The 8,861-nt window shown below is 40.4% G+C and overlaps 1 long non-coding RNA gene across 1 annotated transcript; it reads right to left on the bottom strand.

Annotated features, from left to right (window-relative positions):
* Window positions 1–575: 575 nt before the first annotated feature.
* Window positions 576–7,279, bottom strand: LOC115011179 (uncharacterized). Its single transcript, XR_003832559.1, has 3 exons — window positions 7,196–7,279; window positions 3,567–3,679; window positions 576–1,017 (listed from the first exon to the last, which is right to left on the bottom strand). It is a non-coding gene; the product is annotated as an uncharacterized LOC115011179 (long non-coding RNA).
* Between the last annotated feature and the right edge of the window lie 1,582 nt (window positions 7,280–8,861).

Genomic DNA, 8,861 nt, shown 5'->3' with positions numbered 1-8,861 from the left:
ATTGGTTAGGTCCATGAGAGCTCAGGACTGTACTACCGCTCGACATGTTTTAGAGCCCTGACACTATCCTGCATGTGCACACTAACAGTGATGTCACTGATGACATCGGTTAAAGTCTGTGAGGGTTCATGGACCCGGGCCTTGGATTCAGCATCAGTCAGGTGGATAATGTCTTTAAGCAACCATTCAAGAGAGACTTAGGATAGGAAGGCAAATTCAATGCGGCATTTTACTGTAATTGTCACTTGTGGACAATGGAGTCCACAAGTACTCTAGTTTTTATTTTATTTACTTACTTAATTTACCTATAACTTTTATCTTTTGCTCTAATTATTGTCAATTGTTGTCTCATGTGAAGCTCTTTGTGACTTTACAAATAAATGAAACCTATAATGAATATTTAGCTAAAGACTAAACTGTAGAAACAGAATACTTTGTGTCCAATTCATCAAACAAAACACTTAGCATCTCTTAGATACCATACTTCTACACATTTCTAAATGGACAGAGGGGCTTCCAATTTGGGAATTTATGGAATCAAAATGAACGAGCACAGAAAGAGAATTGAAAATGACTCAGGGAAAAAAATATTTTTATTCCTTGCCATACAATAGTATGAAGCTGCTGGTGTATCATAGCAGAAAGGCAAATTAGGGTAGGAAGCCACAAGGTGTGAAAGAAAACTCCCTGTTCTTCGCTGACATTTCCGAGAGAATTAATTCTGACAAAAACTTTTAACAAGTACCCATGTGAATCCTGTCCTCCCAGTGCTGGTGGGAGAGCTTAAACCAAGAGGCCCAGGACAGGAACAATAGATGCTTGGCAGCGTGCCCGGTTCAGCCTTTGAAAGTCTTTAACTGCACGGCTCCTCTCAGCACTGACGATATGCTCTACGAGGACGTGAAGGCTATCATTTGATTCAGACTATAGAGGAAAGTGTTCCATCAAGAGGAGGTCCTTCAGTTTCTTTGGCAGCGGCTTCATTAATTCCACTTAGTATGAAGAGAACTCCCATGACTGCAAAAAAAGAAGCTGAAAATATTTCTCAAGCATTTATTATACTCCATGCAGCGTTCAACAAAAAGAACCACAAGCGGGAGAATGTTTTGACATGAATATCGATTTCCATCAGAGAAGGTTTCGCTCCACATGGCTTCACTTTGAGCCTTGATAGAGTAAGTGAAAATAAATACTTGTGTATCGGAGGTAGTTTGGATGTGTATGCCTCAATGACATACGGAAAACAGAGAACATCAAATAGCTTTTTCAGCTCAACCAGCAGCAGCAGCTCAAAGAACTATTTAGACAGCGAGTCCAGATGCTTATGTTTTTTTCACTATCGGTTATTTTTAGGCATACTATCCCTAGAAGTGGTACTTAGTAAAATGCGGGCAAAGTTTCTAGTGCGATTGAAAGTCCCACCTAGGAGGATTTAATTAGTGCTTTGAATGAATAACATTTCACCCATTTTTCTCTCTGTCCTTGGTAATCAGTTCTGGGCCATTAATGAGAGGATGACTATCGACTGGCGGAGCAGGCTGCTGATAATTGAATGTGTAGAGGCCATTAAACATTCCTAATCAAAAACAAACACTCCAAAGCCACAGTTTCTGCAGAACAATAAGATGCAACAACAAAGAAAGCATATTTGTTTAAAACAAAAGAAATAAAACAGGCTCTGTATCTATCCTCGTCTGCAGGGTCGGTCTTTGTTTTTCGATTGGACTATCAGCGCCAACCGTTCAGAATTTGACAGGCTAGAAAATAGGCTGAATTTCTCGGGGCATGGCACCATATTGAATTTCCCAAGCTAATGTTTTGATCCAAACAGCTGAGAGGGGACTGACAAGAAAAACAATTTGTAATTGAAACGTACTCAGAGGCTCCATTCCACATGCAAACAGGCCAGTAAATCACTAATAGTGGCTCTGGTGTGGTGTTGGAAGCCACTGTCCTTCTATTGACTCGGCACTATTGATCTGACTTCAGCACCACCACAACTCATAAGAAGTTAGTAGGTCAAAATGACTAGTTAGCAAACCCAACCTTGTGAGACCTCTGCTTGAGCCTTGTAGACTGATGTGTATAATAATAATAATAATAATAATAATAATAATAATAATAATAATATAGTTTACGACGAGTTGAAGTGGAAGCTGTGAAATTACGTTTTTTGTTAATTACGTGTATATTCAAGCCCTAATTGTTGGGATTTTAACATATTTAAGGGTTCTTTACTGTTAGGTTGATGGTACTCCCAGAGATCAAACTATATGGATATATCACTCAAATAGTTTTGATGATGAGCCGAGAGTTTTTTCATTGTTGATCGCTCTTACATGACTTGGTTTTTGTTAACCATCATATCTGATTGATTCATCACATGAGCATGCATAATTAATGATCCAGTGTTCCTTATTCTTATTCCCACATTACTCGTGAGACAATAAATATTTTAGTGCATGCAAATGTTATTATATGCAAATCTATGGAGACCAATTAGGTTTTTATGGTGTTGAGAAGATTATTGGCCTTGGGTGTTTGGAAGAGGAAATGCTAACGTGCTCACAAACTGGCTACGCTGAATCATTGAAATGTATTTATGTGAAAATGCCATTGTTAATTTATCCTTGTGTCTCATTAGGTATGTGCAGACACATGCACACTGCAGCAGATTGGTGTTTATCTTGAAGTCAACCATAGGAAGAAGTCATAAAGAAGTAAAAATCTTCAGTCTGAAATCATTATGAGCAGCACGTTGCATCTTCAGTAATTGCGTGAGGGACCTTGCTGTTGCACTCAAATTTGTTTGTGTTGTTCTTTTAAGGTCCACTGCACTTCAAAAGGACAGACACTCCTTTGCCTTTCTGCAGAGTCTTGTCAACATGACTCTGTCCAGCGAAGCAGAAAAAGGGGTCCAGTCCATGTCCCGTCTGACTGACATGTCGGTCACATTCTCTGGATGGAAGAGGTGAGAAGGGAGTAAAGCTTGTAAGAACCAAGCAGACATCCGTGTGGAACATGGAGAGTTATTTCAGAAGCTGACGGTTGCTGCGACCATCCGAAGGTCAAGCCTGTATAATGCTGCGGAGGTTCTGAGGGCTCATCTGCTCTGGAAATTTAGATCTTTTTGAAATATGGAAACGCAGCTGGAAGCTATTTATGCTTGTGTATTTTGCTACAGTGCATAGTGATTTTGTCATGTCTCTCTGTGTGTTTGTATTATGCATATTTAACCTCTTCTGTTGATGGGTGGACATTAGCTTTTACTCCGTACCTTTTGTATGAATTTTGTATGTGATCGATGTGTGCACAACGTTCTTGGCCAGATCGCCATTGCAAAAGAGATTTTTTATCTCAATTGATTTCATCTGGTTAAATAAACCAAATAGAAATGCAGGTGATACACCATGAGCACTGATTTTAGTTAGTATCCTGATTTTTCTCTTGTCATGCTTAGGTTCATAAATCTTGATAGAAAATACCATCTATTGTACAAGTCAACATAGCTTTGCTGAGTTTCATGAAGACTTTTTATTGCCAACTATGCGGTTGTTGAATCTTACTGTGATCAGAAAGAACGTGGGGTGATTTTAAAGGTGGTGTGACTGCATACAAAGTCAATGGAGAGATGCGATGACTCATGAAATGTATCTGCTTATACCGGGGCTTTATGGATCTGCAACATAGACATACAGAGACGAGAGGGAAAAGGTGAGAGACTTGAGGGAAATTGCAGAAAGAGCCAATTTCAGTTGAGTTCTGAGTTCAATCAGAGGATGAGCTGAGCACAAACACACAGTCACACTCCAACAACAGTGGGTCAGATGCCAGCTAGCTTAAACCTAGAATGTCTTGCACAGTCGGTACATTGGCCATTTGGCACATCAACATGGATCGCACAAATGTTTTAGTAGTCAAAGTTTTATGTCAAATGGTGTGAGGCGAAAATGTGCTTTGCTTTCTGTCTGAGCGTGCCTTCATATATTCTTTAAATTTGCTTAAAATACTCCAGCAAAAATCTGTGGTACAAGAATTGTAGGCTGTAGGCTTATAAAGTGTCTCTAAAAGGTTTCTAGCTTAACATTACTTCATGACAACAGTTACATTGGATTCCAAAAGCAAGCCCGTTTAATAGCAATAAAAAAAACATTCTAAAATCATGATTACATTCAGTTGTTTGAATGTATTCTCTGTGCTTTCCAAATACTCTGACTAATGCTAAATGTAGCTGTTTGATGTTTGCATGGTTATCTTACGTTTACACTACTTTGGTTGTTAATGACAATGAAAACAGTTGACCATGCGAGCTACAAAGCTGTGTATTTAACCCTAACCCAAACTATGGCAAAACATCGGTGTGTGTTGTAGTGTCAGCAGTGAGCATTCAGCAGCACAATAGATAAGTAGATAATGCTGCAGTAGTGGGTTGAAATGATTCTATGACATTTTGATCATTTGGGTAAACATTGGAAATAAAACATCTGGTAATCTAAGCTGAAAACAGCTGTAGTCCTCCACAAATGATTTTTGCAAACTTTTCACAACCACCTTCCAACTCTACTGGTGGTGAGTGCTTGTTAAAATCTATCTTTTAAGTTTCTAAACTCAAACTTCTGAGTGATGACTACACAGTAGGTACAGTGTTGGCAGTATCTGCCCACTTCTTCAATATTTTGCCAAAGAAAAGTCCATTTGAACAGATGCTTTGAGGCGCCATATGCTCCTCTCCAGCACGTAGGCAAAGCCTGCGAACAGGCGGTGGCTTGAAAAGGAGGATTGGAGTTGGGTCCACATCGCTGTGGCCTGTCTTGTTTGATACAAACTAACAAATCACAGTCCTGAAATGCATGCGAATCCTAAGGCTCAGACTCATACATTTGGGGTGTCCTAATTTGCCTTTGTTTCCCCCCCAATGATTTGACAAATGATGCAAATTAACTGTAACAAATTCTCCACCTGTTCCAGTAAAACCAGGCTCTTGTGAAAATTTTGTGAACTGGCATAATTAACAAAACAGCAAATAAGCAGCAATAAGCAAAGATAGCTTTTGGACAGTGAACATATGAGATAGATTTGTACTTTGAGTTTGTTTCCTAAATTCTCAGTCTTGTGTTCAAACCACTGTGTTTGAAGTGCCTTTTAGCAAGACTCTGAATCCCACCAGACCAATGGCTGATGTTTTGTAGTTGACCTGGACCTCTGGCGTCCCTCTCTAGAATCCACATAGCTAAACTTGAGTTACAAACCCACACATACCAGCTCTGCCTACAACAGCAAATGTTTCTGCTTACCTGTGAAATGTGGAAGCACGTTGGACATTTTATGTTCTGGAAGACACAGCAGCTGAAAAGGCTGTGTGGTGGAAAGGTCTTACGCAAAACAATGAACTTAATTTTTATTCGCTTGTCATGTACTGTTAAGCTGTGCTACCTGCACTTAACATTCACATACTGTGTGACCAAAACAACTAATAAAACATAAATGTGGGGTTATATGCAGGTTTTCAAACATAAACTTTCTTTTCTCTGCTGGGAGTTTGTGTGCGAGTGAGAAGCTGAGCGTGTGCTTTTCGATTCTTCTTTTTGATTCTTTTGTTAATAATGGGTGTTAACTTAACTTAATTAACTGGTGATAGCTTGATTTAGTCGACTTTCTGTACGTTTGGGTGTGGTGTTTGAGGTGTGTGGGGATTTCTCTTGCCGGTGTGACGCTGGTCGGCGTCTGACGCCATGGTAAATGGGGAATTTGCCAAGCTTACGAGAAAACATGGCCTTAAGATTTCTGCCGGTTTCCCATGTAGCGTAGAGGATATTGGTTTAGCTGTGGGGGAAAAGGTCAGACACAGCAGTATTAAGTCACTGGCGCGGATGAACGGCGCTGTCGTCATTTTCCTGGATCAGCTGGAGAAGGTGAACCGCGTCATCGAGACAGGTATGGTGGTGAATGATTTGTTTGTGCAGGTAATGCCTCTCACGCAACCCGCAACTAAAGTTTTTATTTCTAATGTCCCTCCCTTCATAACTGATGAGTTTCTCAGCAGAGAGCTGCCCAGACACGGGAAAGTTGTTTCCCCGGTGAAAAAGATCCTGTCTGTCCTGTCAGTTACTTAAACATGTGTCTCACCGTAGACAGTTATGATTCTTGTCATGTGGATGTGGAGCTCAACCTCCGCGTCCATATTAAAGTAGATGATTATGATTACATGATTTTTGCCACCTCATCGGGTATGAAATGTTTTTGTTGCGGGGAGGAGGGACACACCGCAAGAGCCTGTCCGAGGCGCTGGGTACCAGCTCCCTCTGGTCCAGGAGGGGATGTGGCTGCTTCGGCGGGGGGCTCTTCGCCGAGGGTGGGGGGGGCTGAAAGTTTAAAAGTTTTCCTCCAACAAACTAAAAACCAACATGGTGTAAAGGTGGAGGATTACTTTCCAGATTTGGTAGTTTTTAATACCTCAGCCAGACGCCATATGAGTCAAAGAGAGGAGTCTGGCCTCACTGACCAGGAGTATTATTGTCAAGTTATTTTATAAATGTGCAGCTTCCTTGAAAGGGATGGAAACATCTACCCAAAGTTTAACTGGATTTCACTCCAAAAGACCAAACTGCTCTTTTCCTTTTTTCTTCCTTTTATTTTTTGCAATTTCAGCAAAAGTCAGACAAGGTATTTAGATTAGGTATTTAGATTAGGTATTTAGATTAGGTATTTAGAGGTGAAAAACCTTTTGAATAGAAACAAACATAAAAGAGAATTAATACATATTACAAGGCAACTCAAATAAATGTAAATATTAAGATGCACACATTTGTAATTTCCAACTATTTCTATTTCAACCTTAAATTAATTTACAAATGCACTCCCACTAAATAAACATAACACATGCACAGCTGCTGTCATCATATTAACAGGAAATGCATTTAATTTTACCGAGTAAATATATACTTCTAACGGCATTTTAACTTTAAGTACTACTAATTTTTAATTAAATACAATTATGCAGTCAGTTTTTAAATCACAAACGATATAAGAAATTAAACAAGCCGTTCTACAAACATGTACACAATCAGCTCACCGAGCCACACACACACACACGCGCGCTACCGATCATGACATAAATCCACCGTCAATCAAACGAGTAGCGGCAGCGATCTCCAGCAGGTAACAGTCTCTCAAGCTAAAAAGTTGAGCGTCTTACCGGCTGCCTCTTTGGTCTCGATAGATATTTGGGCCCTGCACAATCTTGGTCCGGATTTCGACGTAGTCACGAACACATCCTCTCTGCGCTCCCATAACGCCAAGCGGCGCTCTTTTAAATGGGAAACACTCAGGCAGATTGGTCACATCCGGTTTGTCCCATTACTATCTGGACAGCTCCAGCTTGACTTGACAGCTTCAGTTTGATTTGACAATTATAGATTAAAGAAACTTGTGGTAAAAGTAAAAAACAAATACATGTTGATGATGCGTGTCTTAATTAATATGTTTGTTTGTTTTTTTGCTTTTAACATCTCAGTAGTGATGGATACTTTCAGAGTGGGTGTTTTAAATGTGAAAGAGGACGAATATTTGAAACTGCTAATTTTTTTACAAGAAACGCACAGTGACAGTTTTAATGATATATACTGGAGGAGAGAGTGGGAAGGGGGAATTCATTTTAAGCCACAACACTTCTCTCAGTGGAGGAGTGGGCTTCCTCTTCTCCGTGTCTTTTACTCCAGTCTCACTGGAGGTCGAGCATTTTATCGAGGGGAGGTTGCTTTTAGTTAAAGCAAGGTTTTACCTTTTTACAGCTGTTTTTATAAATGTGTACACTGCAACAAATGGTGCAGAGAGGAAGCTGTTTTTACAAAAAGTTAATGATGTTTTTAAATGGCTGTGCCTCGGAGGATTTTTTATTCTTGGGAGGGGATTTTAAATGCATCTTTAGATCGCAACCACGCAGAGCCTCATCCAGCGTCCCAGAATGCTCTGAGGCAGCTGGTCCACTCCCATGGCCTGGTGGATGTATGGTGAAGGATACACGCAGATGATCGACAATATACATGGTCTCACATTAGGGAGAATAGGATTTCCTCAGCCAATATTTTAAAAACATGCAACATTATCCCGGTTGGTTTTAAAGATCATTCCTTGCTTGTATGTAATATTTTTTATTAGACTCGTTAAGCCAAAAAGTGCATATTGGCATTTTAACTCAGTTTTGACTTTTGATAAACATTTTAGACAGGTCCTTATTTATTTCTGGAGTGTTTTTAGACAGAGGAAGGGTGATTTTAGCAGTCTTAGGCAGTGGTGGGACCATGGTAAGACTGAAATAAAAATGCTTTGTCAACAGCACACCCTCAATGTCAAACAAGACATCATCAGATCTATGAAAGACCTGGAGGGTGATATAGTTGAACTATAAAAAATCATTGAGTCCACAGGAGATCGAGGATATATTGAAATCCTCAAAGTTAAGAAAATGGCTTTAGCCAACCTGCTAGACGTTAAAGTACAGGGTGCACTGGTTCGGTCCCGGTTTCAAAACGGCACCGAGATGGATGCTCCTTCTAGCTTCTTCTTTCGGCCTGGAGAAAAATAACGGACAGAAGAGGGTACTCCACTCACTTATCTCAGACACAGGGCATGAAATAACTGAACCAAGCCAGATAAGAAGGCGAGCCGTGAGTTTTTATTCTTCCCTCTACTCCAGTGAGTATGAGGGAGATGAAACACTCCTCGGAGGGTTCTGTGGTGGATTACCTCAAGTCTCAGAGGAGACCAACTCACAGTTAGAGGGGCCGTTGGCGGTGCGGGAGCTGCAGGTAGCTTTACAGGCCATGCAGGGAAGGCGAGCTCCCGGCTTCGACGGCCTCATA

This window comes from Cottoperca gobio, chromosome 7, assembly GCF_900634415.1.
Source record: "Cottoperca gobio chromosome 7, fCotGob3.1, whole genome shotgun sequence".
Lineage (NCBI taxonomy): Eukaryota > Metazoa > Chordata > Actinopteri > Perciformes > Bovichtidae > Cottoperca > Cottoperca gobio.
Note: the sequence above shows the minus strand (reverse complement) of the source record. Positions and strands in the feature narration are given on the sequence as shown.